The 14,271-nt window shown below is 44.5% G+C and overlaps 1 protein-coding gene across 2 annotated transcripts in view; it reads right to left on the minus strand.

Moving 5' to 3' along the window:
- LOC135092119 (uncharacterized) overlaps positions 1 to 14,271 on the minus strand; it is a 72,151-nt gene that overhangs the window by 34,477 nt on the left and 23,403 nt on the right. The gene's annotated exons all lie outside the window — the stretch shown is intronic.

Below are 14,271 nucleotides of genomic sequence, written 5' to 3' on the forward strand. Positions count from 1 at the left end.
GGAAAGTTTCAAAGCATTGATTAGAGTTAAAAAGATTAGTAGAGCAAGCTTAGTAGATTTCTTTTTGTAAGAAAGGCTTCTTAATAGCAGGTTTCATAGAAATGTTGGAGAAAGTCGAGGCTAGCCAAAAGGATGCAGTCACCGCCAGTGTGGACACCCTTTTTTATATGAACCCGTCCATTGAGAGAGCAAGCTCATAAGTGTGTTTGGCGGCATTGGCACCAGGAAGAGCTCCTTGATCTCAGCTTGTCGTGGAGATGTAAGGCTCTGTTTATCCTTTTCATTTCTTTCTCCCTGTTTATATGTTCCTCAGATCTTCTTTTATCTCCATTATCATTTAATTTAATGCCTTTATTTTTCTGTTATGTGGTCTTTCCCACTTTTGTAGCCATAGATGTCTTCTTTTATGTTCCTTCTTTTTTCATTTTTCCTCCATATATCTTTTCTTTTTTTAGTTTTTTTTTTATTATACCTTTTTATGTTCATATTTGGGTAACATCACTATTAGAGCTTGTATTAAAGGGATAAGTCATGCATTTTGGCTGAAAAAACTGACTCTGGGAATATGGCATTTTATTTATCTATTTTCTTTTTTTTTTTTTTTTATGTAGGAAGGACACTGGCCAAGGGCAACAAAAATCCATTAAAAAAAATGCCCACTCTAATGCCAGTCCCACAAAATGATCAAAGCAGTAGTCAAAAATTTATGAAGAAGTGTCTTGAAACCTCCCTATTGAAGGAATTCAAGTCATAGGAAGGTGAAAATACAGAAGCAGGCAGGGAGTTCCAGAGTTTACCAGAGAAAGGGATGAATGATTGAGAATACTGGTTGACTCTTGTATTAGAGGTGGACAGAATAGGGGTGAGAGAAAGGAGAAAGTCTTGTGCAGCAAGGTCGCAGGAGGAGGGGAGGCATGCAGTTAGCAAGATCAGAAGAGCAGTTAGCATGAAAATAGCGATAGAAGACAGCTAGAGATGCAACATTGCAGTGGTGAGAGAGAGGCTGAAGACAGTCAGTTAGAGGAGAGGAGTTAATGAGATGAAAAGCTTTTGATTCCATCCTGTCTAGAAGAGCAGTATGAGTGGAACCCCCCCAGAGATGTGAAGCATACTTTATACAGGAACGGATAAGGCCCTTGTACAGAGTTAGCAGCTGGGGGAGGTTGAGAAAAACTGGCGGAGATGTCTCAGAATGCCTAACTTCATAGAAGCTGTTTTAGCTAGAGATGAGATGTGAAGTTTCCAGTTCAGATTATAAGTAAAGGGCAGACCAAGGATGTTCAGTGTAGAAGAGGAGGACAGTTGAGTGTCATTGAAGAAGAGGGGATAGTTGTCTGGAAGGTTGTGTCAAGTTGATAGATGGAGGAATTGAGTTTTTGAGGCATTGAACAATACTAAGTTTGCTCTGCCCCAGTCAGAAATTTTAGAAAGATTAGAAGTCAAGCGTTCTGTTGCTTCCCTGCGTGAAATGTTTACCTCCTGAAGGGTTGTATTTCTATGAAAAGACTTGGAAAAGTGCAGGGTGGTATCATCAGCATAGGAGTGGATAGGACAAGAAGTTTGGTTTAGAAGATCATTAATGAATAATAAGAAGAGAGTGGGTGACAGGACAGAACCCTGAGGAACACCACTGTTAATAGATTTAGGAGAAGAACAGTGACTGTCTACCACAGCAGCAATAGAACGGTCAGAAAGGAAACTTGAGATGTAGTTACAGAGAGAAGGGTAGAAGCCGTAGGAGGGTAGTATGGAAATCAAAGCTTTGTGCCAGACTCTATCAAAAGCTTTTGATATGTCCAAGGCAACAGCAAAAGTTTCACCAAAATCTCTAAAACAGGATGACCAAGACTCAGTAAGAAAAGCCAGAAGATTGCCAGTAGAATGGCCTTGACGGAACCCGTACTGGTGATCAGATAGAAGGTTGTGAAGTGATAGATGTTTAAGAATCTTCCTGTTGAGTATAGATTCAAAAACTTTAGATAGGCTGGAAATTAAAGCAATAGGACAATAGTTTGAGGGATTATCCTGTTGAGTATAGATTAAAAAACTTTAGATAGGCAGGAAATTAAAGCAATAGGACAGTAGTTTGAGGGATTAGAACGGTCACCCTTTTTAGGAACAGGTTGAATGTAGGCAAACTTCCAGCAAGAAGGAAAGTTAGATGTTGACAGACAGAGCTGAAAGAGTTTGACTAGGCAAAGTGCAAGCTCGGAGGCACAGTTTCAGAGAACAATAGGAGGGACCATATCAGGTCCATAAGCCTTCTGAGGGTTTAGGCCAGCGAGGGCATGGAAAACATCTTTGCGAAGAATTTAAATATGTGGCATGAAATAGTTAGAGGGTGGAGGAGAGGGAGGAACAAGCCCAGAATTGTCCTAGGTAGAGTTTTTAGCAAAGGTTTGAGCAAAGAGTTCAGCTTTGGAAATAGATGTGATAGCAGTGGTGCCATCTGGTTGAAATAGAGGAGGAAAAGAAGAAGCAAAGTTATTGGAGATATTTTTGGCTAGATGCCAGAAGTCACAAGGGGAGTTAATGAAGGAGTTTTTGGCTAGTTGGAGAACAGACTTGGCATGGTTCCAGGCAGAAATATAAAGTGCACGAGATTCTGGTGATGGAAGGCTTAAGTACCTTTTGTGGGCCACCTCTCTATCATGTATAGCACAACAACAAGCTGTGTTAAACCAAGGTTTAGAAGGTTTAGGACGAGAAAAAGAGTGAGGAATGTACGCCTTCATGCCAGACACTATCACCTCTGTTATGCGCTCAGCACGCAAAGACGGGTCTCTGACACGGAAGCAGTAGTCATTCCAAGGAAAATCAGCATAATATCTCCTCAGGTCCCCCCAACTAGCAGAGGCAAAACTCCAGAGGCACCTTCGCTTAGGGGGATCCTGGGGAGGGATTGGAGCAATAGGACAAGATACAGATATGATATTGTGATCAGAGGAGCCCAACGGAGAAGAAAGGATGACAGCATAAGCAGAAGGATTAGAGGTCAGGAATAGGTCAAGAATGTTGGGAGTATCTCCAAGACGGTCAGGAATACGAGTAGGGTGTTGCACCAATTGCTCTAGGTCACGGAGGATAGCAAAGTTGTAGGCTAGTTCACCAGGATGGTCAGTGAAGGGAGAGGGAAGCCAAAGCTGGTGGTGAATATTGAAGTCTCCAAGAATGGAGATCTCTGCAAAAGGGAAGAGGGTCAGAATGTGCTCCGTTTTGGAAGTTGAGTAGTCAAAGAATTTCTTATAGTCAGTGGAGTTAGGTGAGAGGTATACAGCACAGATAAATTTAGTTTGAGAGTGACTGTAGTTGTAGCCAGATGGTGGAAAACTTGGAAGATTCAAGAGCATGGGCACGAGAGCAGGTTAAGTCATTGCACACATAAATGCAGCATCCAGCTTTGGATCGAAAATGAGGATAGAGAAAGTAGGAGGGAACAGAAAAGTAGGGGATGTGACAATGATGATAGCATTAAAATTCTCTGTACAAGTAACGAAAATACAAGAAAAATAATAGGTTCAAACTCAATTAGGTTAGATAAAAAAACAAGAAGAGATAGGAAGGAATAAATTCTCAAATGGAGTGATTGATGAATGGAATACTTTTAGGTTGTTAGGGTTAAATTAGTAGGGAACTTTAAAAGAAGAGTAGACAAATTTATTTATGATATGTTAGATGGACATAAAAATGTTTCATTTAGAGAGTACCATTTGTAGTCTTTATGGTGTCTTGCAGTTTCCCTTATATTGTGTTCATTTATAAAGTTTAAGTGCATTCCATGTGATTTCCCACCACCACCCTCCCTGGTATGACAGTGATGGTGTTAGTGTTCTGGTTTCCCAGTGATAGAGGTCTTCTTGGAGTCTGCTGGAAAGCAGTTCATCACTAATCTCTTAACCTAACCGAACACTTAAATAATTGTGAGCCGCAGATGTTGGTGTCTGTGTGCATGTTGAGGGTGGGTGCAAAGTAATGTGTACGTGTCCTAATTCTTCTTGGTCCTTTGTTACTTGGAAGGTTTGGATTGTGCTACATGCAAGTGTTGGAAAGTTTCAAAGCATTCACCAAAGTTGTCATTACATGCCAGCAGTTTTCGATGGTGTTGAGGTCTGGTGAGTTGCCTGGGCAGTTGAGAACACGAATATTGTTTTTCACCATGAACTCCTTGACAGTCTTGGACTTATGTGCCGGTGTTAAGTCATGCATAAAATATTCCGCATCGTGAAGGCTCCTAAATGTCAGCATGTGTTCCTCTTTAAGATCTCTATAGAATTAGTTTCCTTCATCATTACATTCTTAGGAAGAAACTAGAGTCCAGCAGAGCCGTTATGACCAATGAATGTCCCCCACACCATAACACTGGGTGTTTTACCGTTTTGACAGTGTAGTGAGGGTCTTAACGGGACACGTTGCTAGGCCTCCTCACGGCCTTGGAGCCGCCCCTGACCAGCCGTAACATGCTTTCATCGCTGAACATTACTTTCTGCTAGTCTGCCGATGTCCACTCCTTGTATTTCCGGCAGAAATCCAAACGTCACTTCTTCATGGCCTCTGTCAGAAGTGGCTTCTAGGTGGCGTGGCGCGCTGGCAATTTTAAGTCCTGAAGACGGTGTTGAATAGTTTGCACCGAGACGTTCTGCAGGAGGTGGGGGTGTTTTTCTTTCAGGCTGGTGGCTGTAATCAAAGGATCGTTCTTCACCTCTCTTGCCAGGACCTGGTCTGTGCGTGGAGAAGTCTTCCTCGGTGCCCCAGAGCCTGGTTTTCTGGCTGGTATTGCGCTGGGAGGGAGGCTCTCTGCTGCGGTTTTTAGCATGTAATTGGTCCTCTTTGTCACCTTTAATTCTGTCGCTACACGTATGACAGACCAGCCTTCGCTGAGGAGGGTGAGGGCCCGGGTTTTATCTTTAAGAGACAGCTGTGCATAACCCATGATAATGAATGTGGGGCATGTGGTAGCGCATCAGAGTTGGCGCTGGCACGCAAGTAGAAAATGGGGGCACTCATTAGCAGCATTACAAAATCCCTCTCTGTAGAAGCGCTGGAGGCACACTGAAGCCTGGTGTGATAGTGTTACTGTACGTAAAGCGTATGTACCTAGTCATTATTCCTCAGTAATCATAAGTGAAATGTTCAATGATTTTCTCTTTGCATGAAGATGTGTAATATGTGTTAGTATCAGTATTCAATGCTATATTAAGCACCAAAGGCGATGCTCACTTGTTAGTAGAGAGTGGTTAACCCACTAGTTTGCCTGCGGGCATCACTCACGGCCAAGTTGCGCTCAAAGACGGGCAGGATGGTGACTGAGTTAAATATTTTAATTTTGTAGTAAAAACTGATTGTCATAGTGCCAAGTAAATTGCATGTATTGTTAAAGAATATTGTAATATGTTGAAAGTGTTTAATATCAGTGAATAATGTTATTTTGTAAAAAATTGAGACCGAGAACTTGTTCGCAGTTCTTAGTCATGCCTACCTCATCAATAAATGTCAAGAGAGAGAGAACTGCCTTTCCTCGACTCTACGATGATGGGTGTGATCAGGAAAACAGATCACCTGAGAGCTAATGAAGACCTGCCGGTGCGGCTACAGGTAGGGAACAATGAGTGGAGGTGGGCTGTAGCCGGCCATCATCACTAGCTCCGCCCACGGATATTCGTGTGTGGACTTTTTTTTATTGCGGTGAAAATGCAGAATGTAGACATTTTTTCTGCAGCAACTGTGTGTGTGTGTGTGTGTGTATATATATATATATATATATATATATATATATATATATATATATATATATATATATATATATATATATATATATATATATATATATATATATATACACACACACACACACACACACACACACACACACACACGTGTTCATTGTGGCCTTTGCTAAAGTTATCTTTGTCGTGTATAACTATTTTAAAGTGTTACTGTATGTAAAGCGTATGTACCTCATGTCATTATTCCTCGGCATTTATAAGTGAAATGTTCTATAGTTTTCTATTTGCATGAAAACGTGTAATATGTGTAAGTATCAGTATTTAATGCTATATTAAGCACCGAAGCCGATGCTCACTTGTTAGAAGTGTGGGGTTAACCTGCTAGTCGCCTGCGGGCATCACTCACGGCCAAGTCGCGCTCAGACAAAGACGGGCAGGATGGTGACCGAGGTAAATACTTTAATTTTGTAGTAAAAACTGATTGTCATAGTGCCAAGTCAATTGCATGTATTGTTAATGAATATTGTAATATGTTGAAAGTGTTTAATATCAGTGTATAATGTTATTTTGTAAGAAATTGAGACTGAGAACTTGTTCGCAGTTCTTACGGTCATGCCTACCTCATCAATAAACGTGTCAGGGAGAACTGCCTTTCCTCGACCCTACGATGATCGGTGTGATCAGTAAAACAGATCACCTGAGAGCCAATTGATGCCCAGCCGGTGCGGCTACATAAAGCATTACTGTGTGTGGTATAATAAATATTAATATTTTGCTAAGATGTATAGGCATATGTATGTAACCAGTGATTAAATCAATGTATAAATGATAAGCAAATAAATAGATTAATGAACTAGAAAATGATATGGTTATATATATACAGTATTTACAATAAAGGTCATAGGTATCTATATGTTAAGTTCACTGGAGGTCAGACACGACCATATTTTTGTGTCTTTCTTATGGAGGGTTGAGAGTCTGAAGGTATAACCACTTGTGTGTGGGCACTTTAATCTGCTGTGTGGACAGACATCGTACGTCCACCACAGCCGTGAGAGTGTTCCACCACACTACAGTGGCAGAGAAGGCCCGTTGGTAGGTGCTAGAGCGAGACCTTGGCACCTCCAAGAGGAGATCGTTGCTCAATACCGTTCTCGTATTGCGCTCAGATCTCCTCCAGGTAGCCTTCAGGTCTACTAGGTGAGGAACATTCTGGATCTGCGCCTTATGAAGCACTGTCAGCGCTGCAACTTTCCAGCGATGATCCAGTGTCCCTCAGCACCGGCCCATCCTTCTGTATCTGCTGCTGCTGCTGCTGTTGTTGTCGCTGCAGCCACGGTTGCTGGCGAGGCTGCATCTGTCTGGCGCCACTGATGAGGTGCTCTGCCCTCCTTTGCACTTTGTCCAGCAAGTTGAGATGACATCGGGCACTGGACATCCACGTGAGCGGCGCGTACTCCACGATGGGCCTGACCTGAGCCTTGTACAGGGTCAGGAGGCCATCAGAGTCAAGGAGATGCCTCAGACGCCACAGCAGTGTCACCTTCTGAGAAGCTTTTCGGGCCACGTCCTCGAGGTGACGGTTGAAGAACAGCTGCGAGTCCACCTCCACGCCATGGATGTTTACGCTCTCCTGTAGAGGGATGTTGTTGTCTTCCATCTTCAGCCTTCCTCGCACCTCACGTGCGTCCTCGTGAGAGCGGGATAACACCATGGCCTGAGTCTTTTCGGGGGCAAACTTGACTTGCCACCGGTCGCCCCAGGCCATGATGACCTGGGAGAGTGGGAGGAATTTTATCAGGGTGGAGATGTACATTTACCCAGCGAAGAGTTTGGCCAATAAGTTAGCCTTGTCCTGGCCAGTGTGAGCGATGCTGCTGTCTCCTCGCACGAGAGAAGGGATGGGGGTTACTTGCTCTTCGCCCTTCTGCTCCTTTACAAGGCTCCACTACGTCTTTGTCCACACTTGGCCACTTAACAATTTTCCCCTGAGGTTCTCCCTCCATTGTTCTACCACCCACTCTTGAGTGTTCCTTATACGGTGCCTTCGCATGTTCAGTGCTGTTGGATACCTCTTGTAGGCTTGCCAGGCGCAGTGCAACACTTGGGCCCAAACCAAGGTTGGTCAGAAGCCTTGGTTTTGTATTGGATGTACAGCACCAAGCAGGTCTGCAGGGCATGGAGAATCTCTTGTGAGCTGCCTCACCTGCAAGTCTGTGTCGCCACAGAGCACGTCCTGCCAGTCTTTTCCCCTCAGAGCAGCTTGCCTTACTCCCCAATTAGAGACGTCGCAGTGAGGCTGGTAGATACCTATCAGCGCCAGCATTTTTAATTGTCTCCGATTTCCTGGGGCAAAGGGGTGTCTTAGCTAAATTTGAAATCGATGTGCAGGAAAAGTACAGCATGAATTGCTGCACAAGTGTATCTAAAATTAAAAACATAACCCTTAATATTAATATTCATACTTACTGGTGTATGATAAGGCTTTGTTAATTGAATTATAAGATAAAACTAAAAATAGGTAATGATTTTTTTTTAAGTATGAACAGTAAAAATAAAAGGATGTTGACTTAGGCTTGTGCATTTTATCTGGGAATGTTGAAAAATATCAGATATCACTGACACGTCCTGTATATGAAAGTAATCAGTGAAATAAAAAAAAAAAAAAGAACAGCACCGCTGGCGGACGTACGACGTACTTATCTTGATCATGATTCTTCAGTTAAAGAAAGCGCCGCGCGCCTTTAGGAAGGAGTTTAAAGTGTAAAGAATAGCCTCTCAGTTCTGCCGATACAAAGGCCTTTACTTTGCTTTACTATATCCAGAATAGGGTATAGCTCGTTCTTTCAGGAATTTTCTTAATTCCGCTGTAGTCCATGATTGTGGCGGTGATGTATCCATTGTGCAGGGTAGTCGAGTAAGAGTGGTCCTGTGTTTTGGTTTGCTCGCTGCCCAAGTACCCGAGGATAGTGATCGTACCGTAAAAATAAAGTCTCTGATACAAAATTATATTTTCTTTACATTAAATGGATTTGCCTGTTGTTTAGTACATGAAAATGCATAATTTCATAATTTCAGATGATATTCTTAAAAGAGCCTATAAGTGTATCAAGGCAGGCAATCTGTAATTTTCTACTGACCTCAATGGAAGTATACTAATATATATAGTATACTAATATATATAGTATACTTCCATTGAGGTCAGTAGAAAATTACAGATTGCCTGCCTTGATACACTTATAGGCTCTTTTAAGAATATCATCTGAAATTATGAATAGAGGCTCAAACAATGTCATGTGCTGTCAGTTATCACGAAATTAATTGACTTAAAATTCAGACGCATTACTGTGCAACGATACACCTTTGTAAGCTTGTAAAACCTTGCCCCAAAAAGTATTTATTTTCCGGCGATAATTAAAAATTCTGGCGCTATCTGGTATCAAAACGCTAACTGCGACGTCTCTAATTGGCAGCCTCCCACTTCCAGAGGGTGCGGGTGTAGCATTCCTCACGTGACCTGCAAAAATGGAGGTTGGTGAACACAGCCACATGGTCTGAGGTGCCCACAAAGTCCAGCGACAAACAGTGAACAGTGTGGGTGGAGAGGTCCATCACCACTGGGTCCAGGGACGATCCAGACCTGTGTGCGGGGAATGTGGCGAAATTTTGCATGTCATGCACCACTAGTAAGGTGTTGAAGGTTCAAATCACTCACTATCATCACTTCGTCATGCTGGCTGGCTGTCATCATAGCATCCAGGTTCGCTATCAAAAAATCTAATACAGCTGCCCCCTGTGAGAGTGGGCGACAACAGCCAACGATCAATACACCTTTACTGTCACTATCAGTCACCTAAAGTGTCAGTATTTCCAGTTTCCTGGGCACAGGCACTGGAGGCTCTGCCACCTGGACATTCATTGTGTTATTATACAGAATACCACGCCCCCTCCCTGCGTGGATCGGTCTTTTCTCAGCCAGGGAGAGTATCCTTGTACATGGGCTTAGGTCTGTGGCACATTGTTATCCAGGAAGGTTTCACACACGAACACAGTGTCTGCCCTGTGTCTGGTTATAACACTAGGTGTAAGTTCACCAATGTTTGTGTGAAGCCCTCATATTAGCTGACACTATTGTCAGCTCACTATTGGGCGGGATTTGGTGCGGCGCTCTGCCACATAGTGAAAGGTAGAGGCAGGTGTGGTGTGGGGCCAAGATGAGTGGAAGGCTATGGGTCCGTGAGGAGGAACCAGGGAAGGTCCAGGGACTCTGGGCCCCATGAACTGCTTAGCCACACTACGCAAGGCTAACAAGGTCTCCTGGCTGCTCCGCCTTACTGCCTGCACCAATTCTAGCTGTCTTTTGTTGGCAAGCTAGAAGCAACGATTCAGAGAGGAGTGAAAACTGACTTCGCAGTACTCGCACATCCTCCTGCACTGTTCTCTAGTGTTACCACCGAGCAGGTGAGAGAAATTGCTGTTGAGCAAGCGAGTTGGTTAATGAGAAAGGAAAGGACCTGGAAGTCAGGGCGAGGACCAAGATGAGACCTAGTCAGCAAAATTCTTGTACAGTCGGCGTTAAGGTAGTGTTGATGTAAGGAGATGAAAGATGCTTGTTATGACATTAGGCTAAGATGAGGCCGACCTTATTGTTGTCGCTAATGGATAACGATGGGCAGTGAAGGAACCCAGTTAGTAACTGATGATGATAGGGACACGTTACTGAGGACACTCGTGCAGGGACAGAAGTAGACAGACCTACCTAAAACACACCTGTCAGAAGAGGTGTGTGCGTTACTTAACGATCACCCCAAGACCCAAAACACACAAGTTTAACAAATGTCTGTGTAAGAATACATTATCCTTTAAGTAACGTGCAGAATCATACCTGCATTACACAACTTATTCATACAGAATATAGTTCATGATCAGTAATATGTCTTCAGGTTTTGACCGGATTCAATTAACAGTTAGTGTCATCGTGTGGGTCTGAAGTAACCTTTGCCGCCTTCCGGCGGTAACAGCCAAAACATGTTCTTCAATGCGCACCCGAGGAAAACGGTGCTGGGTGACAAGGGACCCTGGAACCAACATCAACGCCAGATGTGCAGAATGGATGTCGCCCTGGCAGCAGACACCACGGGATGAGATTAAAGGCGTCCAAGCCAGGAATGGGTAGTGTGTTCGTGTGTTAGGAGTGGCGCATGGAGCGGAAAGAGGCCAACCTTCCCTTCTGAGGAATAAGGAAAGGAGTGCGTTTGTGTGTTGACTATAGCTCACGGTGACTCACGGAGCCACTGACAGCCTTCCTGCTCCTGTGAATACCAGGGGGAGAAAGAACCTGTCACAGACCCAGACGGGGAGCAAGAGTGAGTTATTGTGTGATGAGGACCTGCTACAGACCCAGACGAGTGGCAGGGGCTAATTATTGCGTCAAGAGGACCTGCTATAGACCCAGATGGGGGCAGGAGCTAATTATTTCATAAAAAGGACCTGCTACAGAGCCAGACAGGGGGCAGGAACGAAATATTGTGTCAAGAGGATCTGCTATGAACCTAGATGAGGGGCAGGGGCGAATTATTGTGTCAAGAGGTAGGACGATGGGGAAAGAGCGTACTGTTGGTTGTGTTTAGGCGACCTGCTATAGACCCAGACGTTGGGCAGGAGCAAAGTATTGCATGAAGAGGACCTGCTGTAGACCCAGACGGGGGACAGGAGCGAATTAGTGTGTGAAGAGGACCTGCTATGAACCAGACGGGGCAGGAGCGAATTATTGCTTGAACTAAACAAAATTTGTTCCAGGACTGACTTTGTTTGCTTGCAGAGGCTACAACCAGGGACTAAATTTGTATGCTTGCTGAGGCTACCACCAGGGACTGAGTTTGTTTGCTTGCAAAGGCAACCACTAGGAATTGAGTTTGTATGCTTGCAGAGGCTACCACCAGGGACTGAGTTTGTTTGCTTGCTGAGGCTATCACCAGGGACTGAGTTTGTATGCTTGCAGAGGCTACTACCAGAGAATGAGTTTGTATGCTTGCATGCTTGTAGAGGCCACTACCATGCACTGAGTTTGTATGCACTGCATGCTTGCAGAGGCCACTACCATGGGCGAGTTAATATGCTTGCAGAGGTTACTACCAGACAACAAGCTTGTGTACTTGCAGAGACCAGACACACCAGGGAGCGAGCTTGTGTGCTTGCAGAGATCAGACACCATCAGGAAGTGAGCTCTTGTGCTTGTAGGGATCAGACACCATCAGGGAGTGAGCTTGTGTGCGTGCAGACAGCAGACACCATCAGGAAGTGAGTTTGTGTGCTTGCAGGGATCACACATCAGAGTGTGAGCTTGTGTGCTTGCAGAGACCAGACACCATTAGGAAGTGAGCTAATGTGCTTGCAGGAATCATACACCATCAGGGAGAGAACTTGTGTGCTTGCAGACACCAGACACCATCAGGAAGTGAGTTTGTGTACTTGCAGGGATCAGACACTATCAAGGAGGGAGTTGGTGTGCTTACAGAGACCAAACACAGTTCAGGAAGTGAGCGTGTGTGCTTGCAGGGATCAGACACCCTCAGGGAGTGAGCCTGTGTGCTTGCAGGGAGCAGACACAATCAGGGAGTGAGCTTGTGTGCTTGCAGGGATCAAACACCATCAGGGAGTGCATTTGTATGCTTGCATAGGCTAGATACCACCAGAGGGTGAGCCTGTGTGCTTACAGGGATCAGACACCATCAGGGAGTGAGCTTGTGTGCAGGGATCAGACACCATCAGAGAGAGAGATTGTGTGCTTACAGAGACCAGGCTCTATCAGGAAGTGAACTTATGTGCTTACAGGGATCAAGACACCACCAGGGGTGGTTAAACCACCAGAGGGTGAGCTTGTGTGCTTGCAGAGGTTAGACACTACCAAGGAGTGATTTGTGTGCTTATGGTTGTGTACTTACAGAGGCGAGACGCTATCACTGGTTGCCTGCAATGATGCTCAAGTGAGGGGGAGTGAGTCTCTTGGACTCTGATAACTCGCATGAACACGATGGGAAGCAAGGTCGCTCCAGATGGACTCTTAACTCTTGGAGCCGAATTGGACATAGTAGACCAGGGGGAGGACAAGGATTCTTCAATGCTTGCACTTGACTACCGAGTCATGGGAGCCTCACCAGGGGGAGCACATCGTAAGGAGAAAGACCACTAGAGATCCTGACGTCTTTGAATGCTAACCTTTTGAAACTCTGTGCTCACAGTTATGTCGTTATACGCATTGGCCTGAGGACTGGCGTGGTGGTAATGAACAGAGAATCACGATGAACTGAACTGAAATGAACAATGAAATGATGAACTGAGAACTTGTGATGCTGAGGGTATGAAACCCGTTCTTGATCAGAGATGAGGATGAAACCTGTCATAAATGAAACATATTGGCAGAGCTAGAAACATGTCAGCTTTACTAACTGATTCCCAGTGACTGCCTTGTGGATGAAGATACCGCCAGTTGATTCTACACATAATGGTGCATCGGCATTGGCGTAAGTGACTATATTACGGAGTCTTCCCCGTAGTTTGCACCATAACGTAAATGTCGTGGTTTTTTCACTCATTAACGTAATTGCTCTCCCACTACGTGCTGTTGTCTATCTAGTTCAGGTATTGATCACATTGAACTGTCAGTCAACCTATCAGGTGAAGAGATATGTCTGCTATCTGCTATGGAGAAAGATCGTGTGCACCATTCTAACCCCCTTCACTGTTGAGAAAGGCGCCACCAGTTACAAATTCTGTTGGATAATGCTGGGACTACGTGAGGTGATGTATGTGAATTTTGGGCAGAGCTCGACGGGGAGTGTTACTGCCGAGTAGGTGAAAGTTGTTGTTTTTGAGCAAGTTTGTTAATGAGAAAGGAAAGGACCTGGAGGTCAGGGCAAGGACCTAGATGAGGCCTTGTCAGCGAATTTCTTATACGGTCGGTGTTGAGGTAGTGTTGATGTAAGGAGATAAAGGATGCTTGTTATGACATGAGGCTAAGATGAGGCCGACCTTAACACCATCGCTAATGGATAATGATGGGCAGTGTAGGAACCCAGTTAGTAACTGATGACGATAGGGACACATTACTGAGGACACTCGTGCAGGTAGGGCATGTGTTGCTGCAGGGAAAAGCAGACAGACCTACCTGGAACACCTGTCAGAATAGACATACATGTTATTTAACGATCACCCTAAGACCCAAAACACGTAAGTTTAACAGCTGTCTTTGTAAGAATACATTATCCTATAAGTAACGTGCAGAAACATACCTGTATTACACAACTTATTGGAACTGAATATTATCTATGATCATTAATGTATGTCTTTAGGTTTTGACCGGATTCATTAAACGATTTGTGTCATGGTGTGGGTCTGAAATAACCTTCGCCACCTTCTGACCATAACACCTAGTGTGTCCTTGCTGCTTACACTGAGGACACTTTCCCTACTGCTGCTGCTGCTGTTGCTGCTGCTGCTGCTGCTGCTGCCGCTGTTGCTGCAGCCTTGGTGGGATTGCCTCGTGTTG

Source organism: Scylla paramamosain, chromosome 39 (genome assembly GCF_035594125.1).
Source record: "Scylla paramamosain isolate STU-SP2022 chromosome 39, ASM3559412v1, whole genome shotgun sequence".
NCBI lineage: Eukaryota > Metazoa > Arthropoda > Malacostraca > Decapoda > Portunidae > Scylla > Scylla paramamosain.